Below are 9,100 nucleotides of genomic sequence, written 5' to 3'. Positions count from 1 at the left end.
AAAAAGGATTGGGCCACCTTGCTGCCCTTTATTTACTTTTGTTACTTGTTGCTCGTTATGATTTATCTTATCACAAAACTATCTGTTACCACTTATTTCAGTACTTGCAGAGAATACCCTGCTGAAAACTGCTTATCAATTCCTTCTGCTCCTCGTTGGGTTTGACACTCTTACTTATCCAAAGGACTACGATAGATCCCCTATACTTGTGGGTCATCAAGACTCTTTTCTGGCGCCATTGCCGGGGAGTGTAGCGCATTTGGTAGGTGGAATTTGGTAAGGAAAAATTTATATAGTGTGCTGAAATTTTCTGTCACTTGTTACTATGGAAAGTAATTGTCTGAGGGGCTTGTTCGGTGTATCTTCACCCCGTCCAGTAGAGCAAAGAGTTGCTCCTCAACCTACTGAACCTATTGAAAATGAAACTCCTTTTGAATTTCCTGTGGGTATGATAGAAAAACTGCTAGCTAATCCTTTTACAGGAGATGGAACAAAGCATCCTGATGAGCACTTAATATATGTGGATGAAATTTGTGGACTATTTAAGCTTGCAGGTATACCCGATGATGTTGTTAAGAAGAAGGCTTTCCCTTTATCTTTGAAGGGAGACGCAACATGGTATAGGCTATGTGATGATATGAGATCATGGAACTATAAAAGATTGAAATTGGAATTTCATCAAAAGTATTACCCTATGCATCTAGTTCATCGTGATCGCAATTATATATATAATTTTTGGCCTCGCGAAGGAGAAAGCATCGCTCAAGCTTGTGACACCCCAAAATTTTGGCCTTATTTTATTTATTAAAATGTGGCCAGGAAATAAAACTTTTCCATTTGTCAAGATTTACCCTTTTTCTATTGTGAATTTTTGCTTCAAGTGGAAAAACCTTCAAAGTACTATTGGACTTGAATACTCTCTTTTATAAAACAACTCCTCATCAGTGGATTTAAATTTTTCATAGATTTATTTTTCCTCCAAGCTTTATTCCTTTAAAATGATTTCTTTTGCATTTGGAGCCTGTTTTGCACTGCAACCTTTTGACAAATGCATTCAAAATTTCCACCAAAATTTGGGGATGTCATGTGATGTTTCCACATCACTTTTATGCAAAAATACCTTCTGGCCGTTGGAGATTTTGAGCTCTACACCAACTTTTCCAATCTGGTCCAGTAGGCACTTTTGCACTACAACCTTTTTAAACATTCTTCTAAAAATTCTTCCAAGTGTTTGGAGATGACAGTGGATGCATACAATTCATCTTCAAGCAAAAAACCAGGGATGTTCTTTGGAAAATTTGAGAGGATCAGCCTCTTTTGCATTCTGGTCCAATTTGATGATTTGTACTGCAACCTTATTTTCCTTTGCTCTAGCAACCCTGAGCTTTTTTCCTACTTGTAGCCCTCCCTACCAAACTCTTAAGTCCAGGAGATTGGGCTCATTGGAGGTTTTGAAGTGCATGCTCTAAACCCTTCTGTTTTCTGTCCAAAACTGGAGTTTTGCAAATCTTGCACTATCAACTTTCTGTTTTTGCCAAACTAATCTTACCATCATCTCCTGCATCTAAAGAGACACTGATCTGGAGATTTTGGCCACTCCAAGAGTTGCCTATGTGCACTTGGCTTTCTGTCGAACACCTGGTGTGCACAGTCATTTTTGGCAAGCTCTCTGGTTTGCATTGTGGACTTGAACCCCTGACCTATCCACCTTGTCCACTGAGTGCTTTGCTACCCCTACCTCCATCCTGTGCAGTGCCAGCTCCACCCTCGAGCTCTAGAGCGCGCTGGCATTTCGTCAAGAAGGTGCCGTGCGTGCTCTGGGCGCGCCCAGAGCGCACGTTTTGCACGCGCGCGCACTACACCGACACGCCGCACTGCCGCCCTCGTCGCGTCCCATCTCTGACCCCTGCTCGCCTGCCGAACCATGCCACGCACTCGCCCTCTCTCCAGTACCCTCCAAGCTCCCCCTGGCACCCTGCAGCGCCGCCTTGGCAGCACGCCGGCGTCGGCAGCGGATTCCGCCGCGGACGGCACCGCCCAAACCACCAGCGCACGCCAGCTGCCCCAGAGCACAGGCCGTGCTTATCCTCCCGCTCGTCGGAACGCGTTCGTCGCCGCCACGATGCCCTGCAACTATAGCAACGGCTGTCGCCGGCGATCCTATCTTCTACCGCCACGGTCCAACCTCGAGCGCCTATATAAAGGGTCCCCGAGCTCGTTCAAGGCTTCAGACGACATCAGACCCTCCCCGTAGAGCTCCCCTGGCCGTAGATTGACCGGAGAGGACCGTCCTCCCCAACTCCGGCCAGCTCTGCCGCCAAGCTCCGGTGCAATTCGTCGCAGCCGACCACCCTTTTGCCAATCCAGCGCCACCAAGAACTTCCCCGTAGTCTTGCGGAGCTGCCCAGCTACCCAACTTCGGTCGGAGACCACCGGAGCACCAAAGTCACTTCACAACCGTAGCTTTTCTCCGCCGCGGAGCTCGCCGCCGGCGATTCCCTCCACCTCCGATGACCCATCAACCACCCAAAGGACCGCCTCGGTCTAGCCGTTCCATCCCCGCCCTTGGATGCCCGTGAGGCGCTGCCATTCGTCGACGGCGATCGCCGGAGACCCGCTCCCGTCGGGCAGAAGAGAGGAGAAGGAGGGAAGAAACGGTCAAACCTGACCAGTGGGCCCTCTGGACCCACTGTCAGTGACCCGCGCGATTGCTCCCTCTGTTTAAGTGGAGGCGCAAACTCCCGAGTGCGTCTCCTCTACTGCGAAAGCGCATTTTCTTCTGAATCGTTTTCTTTTCTCGTTTTATTTAAAAACAGAGATTTGACCAAACTTTGACTGGCTATAACTTTTAAAATAAAACTCCAAATGAGTTGATTCTTTTTCCTACCTCTCTCACATTTCATCTAGTTTATTTTAAGATTTATTTCAAAAATATTTGAGACAGCTTTTGGTACTGTGTTTGAAATATTTGTATTTGTGTATTTTGCAAAATAGGATTTTTTTTTTTTGGAGAAGAAGGAAAGCTTCCAATAAGTGCATCCTTTGCATACTCTTGAAGGCAAGCATTTCTGAACTCTGGCATAATATTTTGTTGTGGTGTTTTGATACGATCACAACACCTTTTGACTTGGAGTATGTGATAGCTTTATGTATTGATATAGTCTCGTGCCTGAGTGCACTTTGGAGTTGTTTGTGGTCAGCAATAGATACACTAATGATTTGGATCATCCTCGTGAGCTTCTCTTGCACACCGGTAGGAAGCCGGGAAAGTCGTGGTCTTGGGTAGACACGAGCTTGTCCCTAATCCCTCGTCGAGACGAGTATGCCCGGCATAGCATGGTGAGGCTCGAGGAGTGGTGATTTATTTCTCTAGTGTTAATATCGATGGTGGATGCTTGGACCACTTGAGTCGGTTGTAGACCGAGTCTTGATCAATAGCTTCCTTTTTGTTGGTACCACCACTTGTTCCTGCAGGGGACAGGGTATGGTTCAGTAGATTGTCAACCCCTTTCCAAAGCACACACCGTACAGAGAGGCCGTGATGAGGGTCCCATGGCCATGGATTAAAGCCAGTCATCCGGTCCGGGGGCATGGGTGTTTCGGTTGTAGCCGAAGGGGTAGCTCCCCTAGTTTGCGCGCGGTATAAATTTTGTGATCCCATGCTACGTCGAGGTTGTAGCCTCCCCACTTAGAGTTTTGCTTGGCAGGTGTCGTGGGTGATTCCAGACACTGGTGAGTTAAGCTGGTGTGTGCAGGTCAGGCGTGTTTTCAATCAAAAGACCGTAGACGGAATTAGTCCCGAGGGACTGAGTAATCCTGTTACTCGTGGAAAATGGTACTCCCTCTGCAGAGGATATATCCTGTTGGATAGTCTTGTCCTTGAGTAAGGACCGCAGTCTGAGTTGAGTCTGGTAACGGTATTCGGATGGAGAACGATTTAACTAGAACTCTATAACGGTATTCGGATGGAGACACGGCTAACTGGATCGCAGTAACGGTATTCGGATGGAGATACGGCTTGACTAAATCATCGGTTTTCGGATGGAGAAACGACTGAACTAAATATTGTTTATGATTATGGCACCTATGGATTGTGATCTTTATTATTTTGGACTAACCATTTACATTATGTATTATGTTTTGAGTATCCCGGGGATGGTTCTACCTCCTGGATATTCACTGTGATTATTTTTCTTATAAGCCCTTTCTGTGGTGTCGCTCAGACGCCCGACTGCGGCATTACTATTCTGCATTTTCCGCTCGAGGAGTCTTTCAGACACTCGTTTGGCACCTGTATTATTATTCCGCATTTTCCGCTCGAGGAGTCTTTCAGACACTCGTTTGGCACCTGTATTATTATTCCGCATTTTCCGCTCGAGGAGTCTTTCAGACACTCGTTTGGCACCTGTATTATTATTCCGCATTTTCCGCTCGAGGAGTCTTTCAGACACTCGTTTGGCACCAGTATTGCTATTCTGCATTTTCCGCTCGAGGAGTCATTCAGACACTCGTTTGGCACCCGGTATTTTATTTTGGTATAATTTTTAACCATATGTGTGCATCATGATTTTTCGTATATTTCGTGACAGATGTATGATCATCTATTAAATCCGGAGTATGTTTGATATATTATACCCGTGTTCTTAATGTTTGCGAATACATTCAAACGTACTCACTGGCTTGTCCCTGGCTATTGTCGTGGCCAGATTCCTTGCATGGAGGTATGCATCGCGGTGACAACCTCGGAACCCACGTGTTGGCGATAGAAGCCTCGCGAAGATAGGAGTTATCCTGGTCAGCTGTTCTTGTGGGAAATGGAGTCCCCTAGACGCAGATGTTTCCAACCGCTTCCGCCCTTAACCATTAGAAACCAAATGTTGTACTCCTAGGCCTAAATGGTCTTGTACTACATATTTTTTTACTTGCTTGGAATTCATGTATCAAGTTGGTACCTCATCAGCTAACGGTAATCCTGGGGCTGGTGAGCACGCGGGCCGTTTTTCTGGGAATTTATATCCCAAAATCCGGTCGTGACAGACTTGCTATCAGAGCCAGGCTGACCATTGGCTAATCCTATCTTAGCCAGGTCAATAAACTTAGGTTAACCAAACCACCAGACCTTAGCCTAACCCCGGTCAAGCTTCCCGGGTAAGGTAGCCCCACAGTGACCCGACGCCCTTTTCGGCGGACGGTGCCCAACCTATCAGCCTAGCCCGTCGATCACGCGCCAGTGACCGACACCCAACCCATCTCTATCGCAAGCGTGCGGAGGAAGACTCCGTCCCCTTTTCCTATAAAAAGGGCACGCTAGCCTCAGCACAGCACAGCACAGCCTCTTTCTCCCAAACCAAGCCACGATGCCTGGTCCCATTGTTCACGATGAGACCACAGCGACCAACCTTGGAGATTTTGTGACCGTGCTCGCAAACCTCACCCGCCGTGCCTATGCATTAGAGGAGCCTCCTGAGTATGTTGTGTACCAGGGACCCATGCACAGTGAGAGCCGTCAGTACTGGGCCACTGTGCACATCTACGGTAGGGGTCTGTCGCCAGAACGCCCCTACAGGTTCACTGGAAGGACCACTTCCTTTGAGCCACAAGCCATCCAACTGGCAGCCCACGAAGCTATAGTTCAACTCCGGCACTTGTCGCCCAGAGTTAAATGTCGCTCGTTCTACTACTACCCCAATCGTGACGGGTATGGTAGGCCGCCCCAGGTTGCCAACGGAGACAACGAGACGGATCCTGCGCTGTTGCATCTGGTGCGCTATGTAAGCGCACTAGAGCAACTGTTCGATCAGGTCACCCTTGATCTGATCGCAGCTCGTGGAGAGCTGGTTCGCCGAGCCCCGGCGAGGAGAGAAGCGAAGCCCGACACCGACAACCCAGTCGTGCTGTTCGGACACCCAATCGATCCCTTGAGGTCTGCGACAGCCCTCAACCAGAGCACTTTGGTGACCCCAGAAGCGCTTCGTCGCCTTTTGGGAACCCATTCCAACGGGATTGTGGCCAACAACCCCCGCGATGGTCATCACCACTTCCCCGACCCTGCAGCACCTCAGCCTCAGCCAGCAAATCCCGACGGTGAGAACCGTGGAGAAACATCGGCGTCCGCAAGGCCAGCCCACTTAGACATTAACGAAGTAGACTAAGTCGCTCCAAGTTGTATCGAGCCTTAGTTTTCCTACACTTTGTAATGTATGGCCTTGTATCGCTTTTGTTGCATGCTGTCTGTTTGAGCGCTCTTATTTTGGAGTAATGGCTATGCATGTGTACGTTGGCGTACAGTTGCATTTTTATATTTCGGGCGCAGTTACCGAGACCAACCCCGTCGACGCACACAGTAATGCGTCACATTTATGTGATGTGTATATCTGTGGCTTTGACCCGAGTACAGGATCGACAGCCAGTTACCTTTCACCCCGGTAGATATCCCAGCCCCGGTGCTATATAAAGGCCACCTCGTGACCTCGCCGAGCACCCCTCACCTTTGTGCGTAGCACTCACAGCCATTCCTTGCCATGTCGACCCCCAGCATTTATCTGAGAACCCCAGATGCAACCCCCGACAGTTTTGTCAAATTATTGTGGGACTTTACCTGCAGTACTATGAGTGCCACCCGTCCACCCCAGTACGAGTTGCTCAAATCGAGGATCACCCCTTCCACCTCGAAATATTGGGCAGTGGTGCACATCCCTCCCGCCTACCCAAACCAAGATCCCACGGAAGTCTCCTTCGTGGGGAGATCCATGCCGACTCCGCAGATGGCCATATAAGCTGCTGCGTACGAGGCGCTCACTCATCTTCGATTCGCAGTACCCTATGCCAGCGAGCGAGGATACTATTATTTTCCGAGTCGTGCAGCACCCGGAGAAGTTGCATCTTTTCCCGGTGGGCGCATTGAGAGAGATCCAGTACTGGCCAACCTTGCCCAGCACGTTATTGCCCAGGAGCATTTAACTCAGCGAGTAATGGGCTATCTCCAGAGCCTCGCTAATTTAAATCCTCGGATCGCTATTGGCAGACCACTGAGGCCTGACCAAGAAGGGCGCATTCATCGGCTGGTCAACCTGCTTCCCCCGATAGAAGAGGAGTGTGCCCCAGTACCAGAGGCGTTTTCTCAGGACCCTGTCTTTTTACCATTTTCCATGTAAACGCCTCCGATGTATTTATTGTCCCAGTACTTGTATTTATGTGTTGCAGCATGTTCGTAAAATCTTTGTGCAACGGATCCGAATTTTTTTTCTTTAGTCCCTGTTGTGTGGGCAGTTTTACTGCTGTTAGTTTTGTTTTTACTTTTCTCTCGCAACATGTTTTTGAGGAGATTCCTTTCCCCGAGTTACTGCTGCGTATATACATTTTCACGACATAGATTTATTTTATTCGCGCAGCATCGTAACAGCAGACTCTCAGCAGCCACCACTCGACCTCGAGCACTGTTACAAATCCTTGAGCACATTTTTGCGCCTATCTAACCACACTCGAGGACACCACAGTCTCAGTGAGGGAGATTTGTAAGTGACCATTCGGGCACGAGTTGCCCCAGCACCCCGGCAGCAGTCAGCCCCGATGCCGCGCCTAATCCACGTGATCGCCGCCACCGCGAAGAGCTAACACTCGTGCGGCAGCATCACGACGATCATCCAGGATCATCGCGCACAGTAGTACGGAGAACCCCAGCAGCACCGCCAAGCCTCCACACACCAGGACCACATACCAGTCCGGCATTGCCTCCGCCATTAGAGCCTCGGCTCGAGCTCCTGCCAGCAGCTATGGAGGAGAAGGAAGGAGAACTGGAAGCGAGGCCAGGTGTGAGGAAGAAGAGAGGAGCACCGCGAGCGTTTTATAGCCCGAGATCGGTGTACGGTGGGCGAGGTCCACCAGCGCCACTCGTCGCTCGGCCGCCGGTGTTCGGAGGCGAGTCCGCGAGCAGTGTCGACAGCGCCCTGGCCCGCGAGGTGAGTGCACGCTACACCGGCAGCTAGCACGGCGCGCACTACCACGGTATGGCCTCGATGCCCTACGAGCTAGGCATCGACGGTGGAGGAAGCGCGGGAGGGCGCGCGAGAGAGGAGAAAGAGCCAGAGGTAGGAGAAGAGGCCGACAGTGGGCCCTGGGTCCACCTGTCAGCCAGAGAGAGCACTGTGCTCTCGGGTGCGACCAGCGTATTTTAGTAATTTAGAATTTATTCTAAATTACTGTATCCGCGTAGAAATATCTCGTTTTCCCTAACCGTGGATTTTTCCACGCTACGCCAGTGTACCACACTGTGGTTTTACACCACTTATTGCCCTCTCACTGTAGCCGTTTGTTTTTATGCAACTGGAGGACTTCTTTGATAAAAACAAATTTATTTCAAAACAATTCTTGTTCAAAACAGCTTTTAACAAATCTCGAGGACGAGATTTTTTCTTAAGGGGGGTAGTGTTGTGACACCCCAAAATTTTGGCCTTATTTTATTTATTAAAATGTGGCCAGGAAATAAAACTTTTCCATTTGTCAAGATTTACCCTTTTTCTATTGTGAATTTTTGCTTCAAGTGGAAAAACCTTCAAAGTACTATTGGACTTGAATACTCTCTTTTATAAAACAACTCCTCATCAGTGGATTTAAATTTTTCATAGATTTATTTTTCCTCCAAGCTTTATTCCTTTAAAATGATTTCTTTTGCATTTGGAGCTTGTTTTGCACTGCAACCTTTTGACAAATGCATTCAAAATTTCCACCAAAATTTGGGATGTCATGTGATGTTTCCACATCACTTTTATGCAAAAGTACCTTCTGGCCATTGGAGATTTTGAGCTCTACACCAACTTTTCCAATCTGGTCCAGTAGGCACTTTTGCACTACAACCTTTTTAAACATTCTTCTAAAAATTCTTCCAAGTGTTTGGAGATGTCAGTGGATGCATACAATTCATCTTCAAGTAAAAAACCAGGGATGTTCTTTGGAAAATTTGAGAGGATCAGCCTCTTTTGCATTCTGGTCCAATTTGATGATTTGTACTGCAACCTTATTTTCCTTTGCTCTAGCAACCCTGAGCTTTTTTCCTACTTGTAGCCCTCCCTACCAAACTCTTAAGTCTAGGAGATTGGGCTCA

The sequence above is a fragment of the Aegilops tauschii genome, chromosome 5 (genome assembly GCF_002575655.3).
Source record: "Aegilops tauschii subsp. strangulata cultivar AL8/78 chromosome 5, Aet v6.0, whole genome shotgun sequence".
Lineage (NCBI taxonomy): Eukaryota > Viridiplantae > Streptophyta > Magnoliopsida > Poales > Poaceae > Aegilops > Aegilops tauschii.
Note: the sequence above shows the minus strand (reverse complement) of the source record.